The sequence below is a fragment of the Lemur catta genome, chromosome 14, assembly GCF_020740605.2.
Source record: "Lemur catta isolate mLemCat1 chromosome 14, mLemCat1.pri, whole genome shotgun sequence".
In the NCBI taxonomy this organism is placed as follows: domain Eukaryota; kingdom Metazoa; phylum Chordata; class Mammalia; order Primates; family Lemuridae; genus Lemur; species Lemur catta.
In genome coordinates, this window is record NC_059141.1 from 5,741,873 (window position 1) to 5,756,190 (window position 14,318).

General features: G+C 49.7%; 1 protein-coding gene across 5 annotated transcripts in view; it reads left to right on the top strand.

Moving 5' to 3' along the window:
* The window catches only part of CTBP2 (C-terminal binding protein 2), a 147,663-nt gene that overhangs the window by 63,381 nt on the left and 69,964 nt on the right, over positions 1-14,318 (top strand). The window lies entirely within an intron of this gene.

Here is a 14,318-nt window from a genome sequence, read left to right on the forward strand (position 1 = left end):
CACCCACGTTTGCAGAGGCAGCGTCCTGCTCGCGGAGGGGCCCCCGCGCTGAGACGTTGGCTCGCGCCTGCGCTTGGCTCCGTCACGCTCGGGCGGGTGTTCGTGACAGTGCATTTGACAGACAGATTTATTCGTCACCTTGTCACGGTGACATGTCGGGATGGCTTCACCACCCGTGTGCCATTGACGCTTGGCTGTCTGAAATCGGGACAGCGCTTCCCTCAGACTGAACTGAACGTGTCTTCTCGGCACCAGGCGTAACTCGCTGCCTGCTTCCCCTGTTTCTTAACTTTTAATTGAAACCATTTAGTTACCACCCCTGCTGCTAGGAATCTGGGGACAATTAGGAAAGTCCCATCTGTCCTTTGAACCACATTATCTTGCTGCTTCCCTCACTGTCTCGAGAAGACGGCACATTTGGACGGCAGTGCCTCTGCCTGGCCATCCCGCTTCCCCCTGGATGGTTTTTATCTCACTTGAATGAGTTATGGCAACTCTTTAATTCAATTATTTTCTCCAGTGCTGGCTTTGAGATGATTTAGTTGAATCAAACACCCGGGTTTTCCAGTGCAGAGCGGCGACTCCCGGGGAGGCCGTGGGTGGATTTCTGCGTGCCTTCTTGTGCCTTCTTCTTGCGGCCGCTGTCGAGAGCGTTCTGCGCTGCCCCCGAGCAGCCTGGCACAAGCCCCTAGTTACCGTCCAAAGCATAGATTGGAAATGGCAGTTGCCATGGGCTTTGCCAGTCTTTCCCCAAGGCAAGGAATTATCTGTCCAGTGATATTAGGTCAGCGAATTCCCACCCAGCTGTGTCTGCAGGAAGGGCGGGGGCGGGGCCGCCTGGGTGACAGGCAGGAAGGCTGTTTATAAATCCAAATGTGGTCACAGTCTGCTCTCCTGCTTTGGTATTTGACTTTGAATTAAACAAAGTGTCGTTGGTGGGAGGTGTATCGCACAATCATTTTAACCATTGTGCCCTTCTAATGTGGAAAATCTGCCCAAAATAGGACCTGCTGCAGCGGTTGTCCCATATACAAAGGGGTGGTTAAAATGTTCTCTCAGAGCAGCAAACGGGATTAGAAAGGACATTTGGATGTTGGAATTCTTCGAGGAGAATTCTTTCATCATGCCTGTCTTCTGTTTCCCTTGGGGGGGGGGGGGATCCCCAGGGTTTCCTATGGACGGACGTCCCTGCCCTCAGATGGCAGCACACACTGAAGACTTATTTTCCCAAAACATTGGGGTGCTTTTAGCCGGGGTGCTTTTAGTTTGCAGGTGCTTGGTGAGGAAGCATGCAGGAAGATGGGTCTGGCCCGGGAGGCGGCTTTGGAGACTAGAGCAGCTTTTGACAGTTCCGGATGAAGGGGGCTGAGATGCCAAGCTGGGAGAGCTCGGCCAGCGCGGGGCCGGGATCTCTGGGCACCCAGTGTGTGCAGCGCCGCCATTCTGGGATCCATTCAAGCTCCTCCTGCTGGTCTGGGGTGGGCTGTGGCCTGCCGTAAACTCACGTGCTGCCCCCCTGCCACTCTCAAAGCTGTTCTCCTGGTGCCTCGATCTGAGCACCCCACTGTGTGCTGCTCTAGCGTGAACGCGGGTGTTTTGCACACGTCCTGGCTCCTAAACATAAGCCAGTGCCCACATCTGGCACTTTCTGGAAGAAACAATGATCTGTTCCAGTGTGGGCTTATCCGGAGAAGGGGACACCTGCTGCTTAGTGATGTTACCACCTTTGTTCTACTCCAGGGCTGTCCAAGGCTTGACTTGGTACTTTGGAACTAAACCCAGTAAGATGATACTGTCTTACCTGTGCGAGTGTGTGTGTGTGTGTGTGTGTGTGTGTGTGTGTGTGTGTGTGTGTCTGTCTGTCCATCTGTCCAGGTCTGGCCCCACGTATTTGCTGGGGGTAGGTGAGAAGAAGGTTAAATAAGAGACTGTCATAGATTGTGACTACCAAGTCCAAGTTATAATCTTCAGACAGACATGGATGGAAATCAGTGTTGCCTTTCTAAAAGAGTATGCATGCCCTTTGACCTAGAAATCTCCCTTCCCCACCTGATGCTGGTAAAGTTTTAGTACACCAAGATTTTTTTTGTGTTATTTGATGGCAAAAAACACAGATGACTCCAGCATCCAGCAGTGGGAAAATAGCTAATTCTTTTTCAAATGATGCTTTCACAGTTTGAAATATCGTCAGTAGAATGTTTGTCTTAAAGTGAAAAGATGCAATATTGAATGTACATTTATGAATAGAACCACAAAAATAATCATGGGAGAAATCTGATGATGAATAGTTTATAGTGATTATCTTTAGTTGATAGAATTTGGGGTAATTTTCCCCCTACACCCTCTCCCCTTTCCTTAATGCTCTGTATTGAATTTGTTACTTTTTAAATAGGGAATAAAATAGCTGGTCACCTTGACTCTTCCAACAGGATCAGATGCTTATTGAAGAAGAACCCGGTGCAGGATTGATAAGGGCAGAGCTAATCGCCTTCCCTCTCCAGTCCTCAGATACTGCCAGGGGCTTTCTGCCCTTGCCTTTCCTAGAACACCCAGGTGTATATGTGCTTACAGAGCGTGTTGTGTGTTTGCTTACCAAAAAATAATCCTGCTACCCTGTGTCCCCGTTTGATATGATAGATTGTACATGGGTATCACAGCAAATCAGTAGACCTATCCAATGCTTTTTTTATAGCTGGTATTACAGGGGCACACCACCTAATTTTTTTTCTATTTTTGGTAGAGAAATGGGGGTCTTGCCCTTGCTCAGGCTGGTCTTGAACTCCTGACCTCAAGCAGTCCTCCTGCCTTGGCCTCCCGGAGTGTTAGGATTATAGGTGTGAGCCACTGTGCCCAACCCCTTTGTTTTTTCAGTTGTCTTTTTTGGCAGAACAGTGTATGCTGCAGTCCAGGTGCCTGGACTCAAATCTGCCACTTGGTAGCTGTGTGACCCTGGGGAGATGGCTGATCTTCTGTGCCTCAGTTTCCTCCTTAAGTATAAGGATGATGATAGTACCTGTCTCATAGGCTTGTAAAGCACAAATGAGTTAATACTCGTAAATTATGTAGACCAATGCTTGGAGACGTAATAAGCACACTATGACCTTGAGATACCAGTGTTATTTTTCTTCTCAGTCTTTTAAACAACCATTATTATTATTACGTATTTTCTCCATGAAATCCCATATAGACATAAATGCTTCAAGCATATTAATTCAGTTTATAGGATGTATTGTTTGCATTTAACTGTCTCATGTATCAGCCAAATCCTATCCCTCTATTAAGTAAGTGCCTTTTTTATAAATTCTGTTTTTAAAGGAAAATCCCTTTTTGTTTCTGCCTGCTCCCCTCCCCTCACCTCCGCCTGCCCTACACAAAGGGGATGCTACCTGTCCCTGGCCAGCATGGTTTTGGTGATGACCTTCAAGGACCGTTGAATTGGAGCTGCCCCCTGGGGAGGTGGCTTGGCCCCCAGGTGCCCCAGCGGTAGAGCTAGCACGGTGGATAGACAGCCCAGCTGGACATGTTTCCAAGGACAAAATCAGCGCTGACTTATGGGGAGGGGCTTGAGAAACTGAGCCAGCAGAGGCCAGGATTCTGATCCTCCTGCAGCTTGGTCCCACCTGTTATAGCATTCCCCTGGGGAGCCCCCTTAAAAGTACTCATTGTTTCTTTCATTGAACAGGCATTTGTGAAGTGCCCACGGTGTGTCCAGGGTTGAGCTGGGACCGCGCAGGGAGTGGATGCGCAGGTCAACTGGGGAGGCTGTAGGTCAGCCTGGGTGGCCACCGGCTCGGGCCTGCTGAAGCGTCCTGCTTGCACCTGCCTGTGTCGGCCCTGCTGGGTACAGTGGGCCACTCTGAACTGCGTCCAGTCTGCACACTTGGGAACGTGTGGATTTAGGAAAGGACCTGCACCGCCAAAACAGTGGCCGGCACAGTCCTGGAGGGTCTAGGTTGACAGAACTGTCACTTAATATCCCCAGTTTGACTCTTCCCCGGTGGCCCTGTGCTCTCCCCTGGGCCAGACCGCGACTTCTGGAGGTGGCTGGCTGTCATCGCATTTGGTCAGCTTCTGCGGGATCATTTCACTGATTCTATCGGGCATTCTTGTTATGCCGATTTAAAGTTTTTGTGTCAACCTCTGATACTTTAGAACCTCCAGATGTTTAGAAACAAAATCCCATTAGTAGTGTTTGTTTTCCTTTCAATACTTTTGCGAAAAAAAGCAACTTTTATTCTAGTCTAAAATTTGTTGTCAAAAGCAAATCTTTTAAAGTAAAAAGAAGAACGTCTGGCAGCGTATTATCAGGCTCAGAAATGTTCTGTGTGGGTCTCAGCTTGTTTTGAGGCAGGAATGATAAGTTTACTTTTGTGAGAGCCGTTACTCACATCCTATTGGAGAAATTAGAATGTGACTTCAATGTCTCCGATATGGATTTTCTATCTCAGCAGTCGCATTTGTGAGTCTCAGCTAGAGTAAAAGGCGCACGGGATAGGTGAGGACAGTGAAATGGTTCAGTCTGATATTTCATCTCCTCTCGATCATTCTGCGTGGGAGAACTGACCCGGAAATTCTTGTGGAGGGCGGAGCTCAGACGGCATTTATCTCCCTTTTGTCTGTGTGTCCTTATTTGGTGCAGTTTTTGTAGGTAGGTGGGTTTGCACAGTGGTGAGAAGTAGGAATCATGAGGGATGTTACCTGCCCTGTCTTTTTGTATGTGTGTTAACAAAACTCAACATTGTTAGGCCTTGGGCAGGGCTGTCAGTTTATAGTAATCGGAACCCTGTGTAATTTCTAGGAGGGACACATTTTCAGATGATGTTGACTCATTCCAGTTCAGAAGCCATTGGGCAGTAGAGATAAATCCTGAGGTTATTGGAGTGATTTAAGCTCTTCCATTTCATGATTGATAAATGGCGTGGTCCAGTTTTGGTTGTGTTACTTAGCCGTGATTGAGTAGTGACGGGCAATGTCAAGGGAAAACCTTAAATTGCATAGACAGTATTAGAAGTGGCTACATTGATACCTCCAGTCATTCTCTAAGTGGTAAAGAGACATCACTTGTATGTTTACAACTGGCGATTTGGGGTCATGGTTTATAATTTGTGCTGTGCACCTGTATGAGTCACCCCCACCCCAGCCCGGCCTGACCTTCAGAACCCACCACAGCAATCCATGCCTCTCGCCAACTTCTTGTCCACTTTATCTTGGTTCTTTTGTCACTCCTGCTGACCAGCTGCTGTGCTGCTCCATGAGCTACCTGAGAGACCGCATACTGCGTATTTGACACATGGTATGGACAGGATTTCCCGTGACCCTTCCAGTAGTTTAGCTCTTGGTGGCTCCAAAAGCTAAGGCAGTTGAGAGAGAGGGGAAGCGGGGCATGTTCTCTGTGGGCTGCGGTGCTGGGTCAGAGTCTAGGGCCAGGTGTGAGCAGCACCTGGACCACCTGAGGAGCTCACCAAAGGGACCTGGGATGGAAGGTGCAGGAAGGCATCTCACTGGCCTGGGGCTGTTGAACCTGGAGGAAAAAACATCTGTCCTCGGATTATGATTTTGTGAAACAGAGAGGCAGCTTGTTCCAGAGGGCAGAACTGGGCTGAGAGACAAGGGAGCATAGTTCTTTGAAATCTAAAGACTTTGTAAAACCACAGCAGTTGTCCACCGGAGAGACAACCATCTGTGTGCTGGTGAACTGCAGGACAGGCTGCCTGGGGGGGTCACCGTGGGCCGAGGGAGTCTGCATCAAGGCATCCCAAGTAACTCTTGTGCGCAAACACAGCCGAGTTGTCCATGCTCCCCAGCGTGGGGTACAAAGTGGGGATGGAAAGCGTGAGTGGGATGTCAGCAGAATGACAGTAGCAAAGCCTCCGTTCTTAAGAAGACAGACCCTTACACTCCTGCCAGGTGTGAATGTTCCATCCCCAGGGGTGTCCTTTTTCTTACAGCCATTGTAGGACAGAACCAGTGCACCAGGACCACTGGTCATCACAGTTGCTTCTGTCTTTGATAAGTAGTTGCACACAGCCCTCTTTCCAGGGCTGAGGTCAGGGCTGGCCGTCCCTTGCTCTCTACAGACTCAGTCATTCATTCAGAAGTTGTGTGTGCGTGTGCTCACGCATGTGCACCAGGGTTCTTCAGGCTCTGCGGCTGCAGTGGGCCAGCTCCCACTGAGCTTATGTTCTAGAGAGCGAGGAGCCCCTCCTTGATGGGTTGTTGTCTTGCTCGGTTGTCTTAGTCCATTTGGGCTGCTCTACCAAAATACCGTAAATCAGCAGCTTATAAACAACAGAAGTGCATTTCTCACTGCTCTAGGAGCTGGGAAGTCCAGGATCAAGATGCCAGGAGATGCTAGTGCAGAGTGCCCAGGGGAGGAGCCAGAGTGGCCGTAGCCCTGCGAGGGCAGGGCAGCAGGACAGCCGTCTCGCGGGGGCTTGACCTTCACTGTGAAGGCAAGGGAGGGCTTTGGACAGTTTCAAGGACAGTGTGCTGTGATCAGATGTAAGTTTTGAAGAAAGATACCCTGGGTGTCTCTGGAGAGTGGCTTGGACAGGACAAGAGTACAAATAAGGGGCTCATGTAGGTGTTGATCTGCATGTTAAGGTTGCTCCTGTTATAGGGAGAAGGTGTGAGGTACTCGTAAGTGGCCACACTGAAAATGACAGGACCACGTTTCACCAAGGAGCAATTTCACAGGCTTCAGGCTTGGAGGTTCCAGGGCTCACAGAATACTTACTGTTGGGGATTCTTTGCCCTGATTTTAGAAGTAAAGCTACCAGCTCTGCCTGGAGCCTGAGATGGAAATTGTCTCTGGTTAATAGGATCTTTAAAACAGCTAAATCCTGCACTAAACACTTTATGTAACTGCTGTTGCACACGGGGTAGCTCTCCTCGCCATATGTCCGCGTAGCTTTCTGTCATTGTCATTAAAGAGAGTCCGACGTGTGTATGGAAAGGAGACAGGATCCCGCTGTAATGACTTTGTCTTCACCATCTTTTCTCAGCTGCTTAAATTGCTGTCAGGGCAGTGTAGCAATCTTAGAGGAGGGAGTTTTCTCTGATATAATTATGCTGTTAGTAAAAATGTTGGCGGCTTTTCTCCACTTTTCCCCTTAGCCACTAAAATAAAACTCTTTATCTTGGAATTCAGCAGCTGTTTGCAATCTGCCTCATTTTTCCTGCTGATGTATTGGTGTTGCGGTTGGGGTGATAGGTGGTGATGTGAGGGTTGAAGGTGATTTCTGTCGCGGTCCCATGGCCATGAGCCGAGACGCGGGATGCTGGAGCCGCTCCAGGCTGGGTCTTGCCCAGTGAGCTGTTGCTAAGGGAAGGGCTTTGTTTGCCTAGAGCCAGGGGAACAGTCAAGGGCAAGTGTGCTTTGGCAAAGGTTTGCTGACGCGGCGAAGGCAGGATTCGTGGTCGTGTATCGAGCGGGCACCAGCAGTAACAGGTGGCAGCAGCGGGGAAATATTTTGGGGATCACAGGCCCCTTGGTGAGAGGGAGCACTGGTCAGTGAGGAAGGCCAGGCTAGAGGAAGGGAGGCGGCACAGGCAGTGGGTGTGATGCAGCTGCCGCTTGGGTGGGGTCGGAATCTGCTCTGTGGACACCAGACCCACTGTCCCCCAGGGACCAAGGGAGGGGCAGGGGTGTAGGTCCTTCGAGTACTTCACTGACCTGGGAAATCCATGACTTCAACGGGGCCACCGTCCAGGGCCCCTGAGACGAAGGTTGTGCAGGACTCAGGAATGGGGAGGTGGCTTCCGGGGCACCACCTCCCAGCATCCGTGCTTCCCAGAGAGCAGAGGAGGGTGGGGTGGGGACCCTACCTAGGCCTCCAGGGCACCTCCCTGTGAGTCACATTCCTTCTGATTTAGTCACCCTTCCTGCCAAGTGGCTCTGTGGCCCCGGAATGGAAGCATGACTGGGCCAGTCTCCCCTGCATGGCCTTCCTGTGCCACTCACAGCGCCCTGCGGAGGTGGCCTCAGTGCTGGGGACCAGGCATGTTCACGGGCCGCTGAGGACAAAGGCACTTAGGAAGAGCAGCCAGGGTCCTGGGTGCCTGTTCAGGGCGGAACAGTAGACGGAAGACTTGGGTGTGTTGTCGTCCTTCGTCCTAGTGGCATTTTCATTAGGTTAGATAATCCCAATAATATCGTATCTTTTCCTGTTTTGCAGACAACAAAACAGTTTGTCCAAGGATGGGCCACAGGTCAGGGATGTGTCCTTAGCTCCAGCCCAGCGCCGGGCACACACCCAGCCTCCCTCCTGGGGACCTGGAGGCTTGGTGGAGCCTCTGACGTTCTCACTGAGCACTCGCTGCCCTCCGGCGCGCCAGGGAGACTTTATCCAGAAGTCACACCAAGAGAGCCTTCTCCGGGTGACTTGGCTGTGCTCTCGCCCAGCTTTAGAAAGTATGTTGAGAATGTGAGCTGGCCCTGGAGGGTTTATGTTTTGGCATCAGCTGTAAACTTGCAATTTTAAGGTAAAATCTTCTGGGGTGTCAGAAGTCTGGCTTTATTTAGCTCAACAGGTGTTCAGCGGCAGCCACTGCAGTGCAGAGACAAGCTGGGTACGTCCATGCCTTCCCGGCACTTGCTTACCGTGTGCTGGGGCTGCCAGCAGGGCGGTGGCCCTTGTGCCGGCCAGAGGAAGGGCACTTAAACCCTGGTTGTTGCGCTCTGGGAAGCCCTCTCCCTGCAGCAGTAGCTTCTGAGCCGAACTTCCTGGAGTAGAAGGTAATGCCGCAGGCCTCCTGGGCACGTGTCCTTTGAAAACTGGCAGAAGAAGAGTTGTCACGGATCCAGAGTGTCCAGACATGACTTGTGCAGCCACCACACTCTGGTGGGGGAGAGTCAAAATTAGCTGAAAATGTTACCTGAGGCAAGAGATACATTAAACTTTTAAAGGATTGATTTTAATGGAAAGCAGAGGTTAGTTACGGCAGAAGTTTTGGGGCGAGCTGCGGGCCGCTCTCTGTCTTTAGAGAGTGGCCAGAAGGGCTGCGTCTCTGGGGTGAGGATGTCCGTGCACCACGGGGGTGTGGGGTGTCAGAAGGCAGCGTGGTCGGAGCCAGCGTGCTGCCCAAGGCAGGAGGGCCGCTGCCCAGCTCTGGCGTGGCCAGCCCTGACCTTGGGCCACCGGGGAGAGCATGTGGAGCTTTGTGACCTTCAGGTCAGTTCCCTGCCCTGGGCCCCAGACTTGGCACCGGGCTGGTTCTGGCTGGTTTCTGGACTTCACTGTGGCCATGTAGAATTGGTTGGCACAGAGCAGCGGGTGCAGAGCCTGCCCCTGGGGCAGCGTTGACCGTGGGGGCCTACGGTTTGGGTATTTCTGGGCCTGGGTGGAGGGTGGGTACTCAGTGGGCAGTTCTTCTGGGGCAGCCCAGTGAGGAGGCGACCCAGGCGACCCTTGCTGCTGCTGTCCTTGGGCTTCTCCCAGAGCACTGCGGTGAATTTGAGGCCACCGACTCCCAGATCCGCATCCCCTGCCAGGGGCAGGCAGAGAACGTGACCCTGGTCCTTGCCTCCCCGACAGACCGCCCCATCCCCTGCCCCGCCCCACCCCTGTCTTTCCAGCTAACATGCTCTGACTCTTAGTGTATCTTTGATAGTTTAGTTTTAAGAGTAGTGAAATCACAGTGCAATGATTTGGGCCCTCTAGGGGAAATATCAGTCAACCTTGATTCTGAAACTTGAACACAATCATTTCTCTTTTTTTTCCTTTTTTTTTAACTTTAGACATAATTTCAGGCTTACAGAAGAGTTGTAAGAATGGGGCAAAGGATTTTTAATTAACCCTTCACCTAAATGTTCCAAATGATATTTTACTACATTTGCTTATTCTTCTCTCATACACAGAAACATACACCCCCACTATCTGTATCTATATTATTTTCCCCCCAACCCTTTGAGAAGTATTTGCAAATGTGTAGCATGGCAGGATGGAGGAATTATTTTTCCTAAGCACCCACACATTTTTTTACATACAACATGAGTACTGAAATGAGGAAATTTGCTTTGGTAATAATATCTAGTGTTTAAATCCCATATCAATTTTTGCCGGTTGTCTTAATAGTATCCTTTATAGCAAAACAAACTTCTGGATTCTGTGTTGCATTTAGTTACTTTTTCTCTTTAGTCATCTTTAATTTGGAGCAATTCCTTGCCTTCCTTTGTTCCATGACATTGATTTTGAAGACAACAGATGGGTCATTTTCGAGGAATGCCCCTGGATTTGGTTTGTCTCGTGCCTTCTCCTTATGAGATGTAAGTTGTGCACTTTCAGCAGGACTAGTTCAGGGCTGATGTCACAGTGTTTTCTGCACGGCGTGAATGGAGGCGCTTGGTGTCAATTTATCTTACTGCCGGTGAGCTTGTCTTTGATCACTTGGTTAGGATGGTTTGTGTCTGTTTTCCGCACAGTAAAGCTATGTATCGTCTTTCACTTCGTAATTAATAAATGTGTCGTGGGGAAGTCACTTTGAGACCATAAATGCTATAAATACTTTTCGCCCACAGGTCTTAGCATCTATTGATAGTTCTCTTGAATCAATTTTTATGATGGCTGCTAAACAGGACTTTTCTGATTCCATCTTTCTGCTTTTATTAATATTAGTTGGCTTTCCTCTTTCTTTTACTCATTTATTTTTACCTAGAAGGACTCCTGGGTTCTTAGTTCATTCAGTGGGTAATATCATGATACTGTCATGATTTATTTCAACACTCAAATTTAGATTTGGCCAGCTGGTGCCACTTCAAGCCTTGTCCTGTGTCTTTTTCACGTGTCTCCATCTTCCTGTGAGCCAGAAAGTAAAGAAATGCTCTCAACTCCATTTTTTTCTCTAAGCCCTGAACATGATTTTGTGCATGTTAGGTACTGAGTCTGGGTATGGGGTGAGGGGCTGTGGGGAGCGTGTTGAGTAGCCCTGCTTTGTGGAGGTGACATATGTTGTTGCGTGCTCTGAGCATGACAAGCCATGAGTGCTCCTGTGCCCCTCGAATACAGGGGCTGTGGCTGTGGCTTCTCTGGCCCCGGGAGCTCCTGCTGTCGACCTTTGGGGCACAGCTTGAGACCCCAGTCTGGCCCTTCCAGATGGGCCATGGCTAAGGTTCCCTCATTCAGTACATAATTTATGACTTCAGCTGCTATAGGCATGGATTTCTTCTTGTACTGTCTTTTTTCCCCCTTTTAAAATGTCTTATGTGCATCTGGAGACCTTTTGGCAGTGGGGCATGGCGATCATTTCAGAAAAGATCCGTAGGAGATTGTGTTCCTAATGATGACCATCAAAGTGGTGCCGATGTCAGCCCCTTGCCATGTTAGGGGTGTTCTCAAGTCAACAGCGGTCGATCCCCATCATTCCAGAATGTCCAGAGGACAGTGACCAGAGGCAGGGAGGAGGGTGCACGCTGAGAACCCCGCCCCTCACTTATCCCACCTGCCTTGGGCCAGGTGTGCGGCTGGCTGCTTCGTGCTTGGTAAGAGGTACAGGTGACAGACTTCTTGGTTGAGGGTCTGGATGTATCTGTTTACCCCCAATCCAAGGAGACATGGGTATATTTCTCTTAGAAGTTTTGACTGCCGCTCCCTTAAGTAGAGTTATATGGAAGTATGATTTATCTTCTCCAAAAATATGGGCCCCTTAGTGAAGTTAAGCAGAGTATAAAATGCCTTCCTGATAGTTAAATTTACACTCTGTTAAAATGATTTGTGCACTTTGCGGTGAGCTGTGATATTAAGTGCATAAATATACAGCAGAGTTAACTTGGAGGAACATTTTATTTGACAAGATCACTGTAAATGCCCAGGTACAGTATCGGAACCGTTTAGCATGGTTACCGTAATGGAAGGAGAGCCGGCTCAGGTTTTAAATCCAAAACCTTCAAAATCAAAAGGAAAGAATGTAAGTACTTCTCCACGGAGTGCTTAATAGTGGAAGTGGTTTTCATCACAGTGGAAGGGCTTGTGGTTTCTAAATCCGTCTCCCTGTTTCAGGTGAGAAAATGGCTTGTAAATAAACTCTCCATCGAAATAGACACTTGTCCTAATTTTGGGGCTGATTCTATTCAGATTAGCAACCACTGTAGATATTTTGGTCATCTTTTGTCAATGAGACTATATTTTCCTTTGGGAATAGGCCATTTAGTCCATATTGGGACATTACAGGAGCATTAATTATTAAAGGCAAGCTAGTGCATGATCCACCCTCTGTTTATAGCCAAGGCTTGATTTAATTTTCTATATATAGTGGGCTGCTGCAAAATGTTCTTTCCTCATTGTTTCTTCGTATCCTATTGAAACCAACCCACTGTTTGTCTCAGTCTGTGTAGGGGGAACCCACAGGGTGTGGTCCACGGGACCCTGTGGCTGGATGTCAAGTTTGGAAGGGGGTCCAGCTGGGCAGGTGAACTGACCAAGGGACAGTGTTTGATAGAATCCCCCTCCCTGGAGAGGAATGCCAGCGCTGCCGGCAGATGCACACTGTCACCTGCATCAGCAGCTGTAAACGACAGCTGTGTCCCAGGTCCTCCGTTTCCTATAGACCAGGTGAGGACACAGCCCCACCCACAGCACCTGGAGACCCAGAGCTCCCTATGGAGGGTGGAGGAAGCTCTGGCAACTTAGGCTGGTTTTCCTTAAATTTTGTTACTCTTCTAGAAGGAATATTCTGGCCGTGACCAGTAGTAGGAAAACATAGTTGGAGAAGGAAGTAATGTTGTCATTGGTAAGAATCAAATGAGGTCCTTGGGGAGAGTCACGACCCTCCTAGAGGTGTCAAAGGAAATCCTCATGGGTTCAGCCACCTCTGCAGGACGCGACGCTGGCCCTGTCTCCACAGGTGACCTCAACAAACACGCCTTGCCCCACCAGGCAGTCTCTGTACAGTTGGCCCACCTGTGACCTCATGTCGACTCAGAGCAGCACCTCCCCGGATGCTCTGAAGCCAACCAGGTAGAACTTTGGCAGAGAATGCCTGACATGCTTTGGGTTACAAAAGCTGTGGAAGGAGAACAGTCTTGGGGTGGCAACAGGACATGTCATTAGGGTGATGGTGTGGCTTTGTGGATATAGTAGGTTGAGTTCAGCTACAGAAAATCTGCGTAGTAATTGACCAGAAGACCTTGTTTCTGGCAGGCTGTAGACAAAAATAATCTTCTCCGGCAATATTTGGGACCTGTCCTCACGTAGGAAAGAAATCGTAGAAGCTCCCTCCATTGTTGATCATGACACCCAAGCCCGGGGCCTCCCATGAGAAAGGTCCTGCTCGGGTTTTTGCTAGGATCGTGATGACGGGGTCTATGCACGTGTCCTCAAGGGGGCTGGGGTGGCATCAGATGGCATCAGAACAGCCACCCCTCCACGCATCGACACCATCTGGGGATGGTGGCTGGATCTGAAGTCAGATTTGGCTGTTGAAGCCCTAACCCAAGATAACTTTAATACCAAGTGCTGAAATCTCAGCACAGACTCCAGATGGTGGCCCCTTTTGGACCGAATGGCGTGGAGCAAGCTGAGTCTGAATGCGGGAGGCAGAGGCTCGGTGGGCCCCGTGGGACACAGCTGGTTGGGCATCGCCAAGCTGCCCCTGAAGCTCTTCGGTGGTGATTTTGTCAGCCGATCTGGGTTTTCCTTCTTCCAGGCAGGCTCCCGTTTGTCTGCCTCAGAGAGCCTTTTTTGGTGGAAATCCCAAGCACAGAACTTTTCAGAATGTGATGCAGGACACAGCTTTATTCTTTGATCCCTTCTAAAAGTTAACCACCCAATCGGTGTGAGCTGCCCGGCCCGCCTGGTGAAGGGGCCAGCAAGGCTGTTCCGCACCCAGGAAGCTTGGAGCCACTCAGGGTGGTTCTCCTTCCCTGTCCCCAGTCCCACCGCTCTGAGGACACAGACAAGGGACACCCCCTGTCCCTGTGTGTCCACGGTCCCCACACGTGTCTCCATCTCCCTGCCAATGGCAGAAAGTTATAAACTCTAATCCCCCTCTGCTCACACGTGCTAGAAACACTGAATGTGTTTTATACCCTGCATCTCATTACATGTGTCTTGAAAATGTAGCTTTTCTTTATTATGCGTATAGACCTATATTCACAGCTTTACACAATCAGTGGCTTGTTTTCCCCTTACAATAGCTACATTTTGGTGGTGGCGGTGCCTGACACACATTTTGTTTTTATTTAACTTATAAAATCTTTGGGGTGAGTGCTTCTGTAAACATAAAAGCTTTCATAGAGTGTGAGAGCCATGATTTTTTTTTCTTTCCAAAATGGGGGCATGACGCATCTGGGCGCGCACCACGGTGGGCCTGACCCCTTCGTT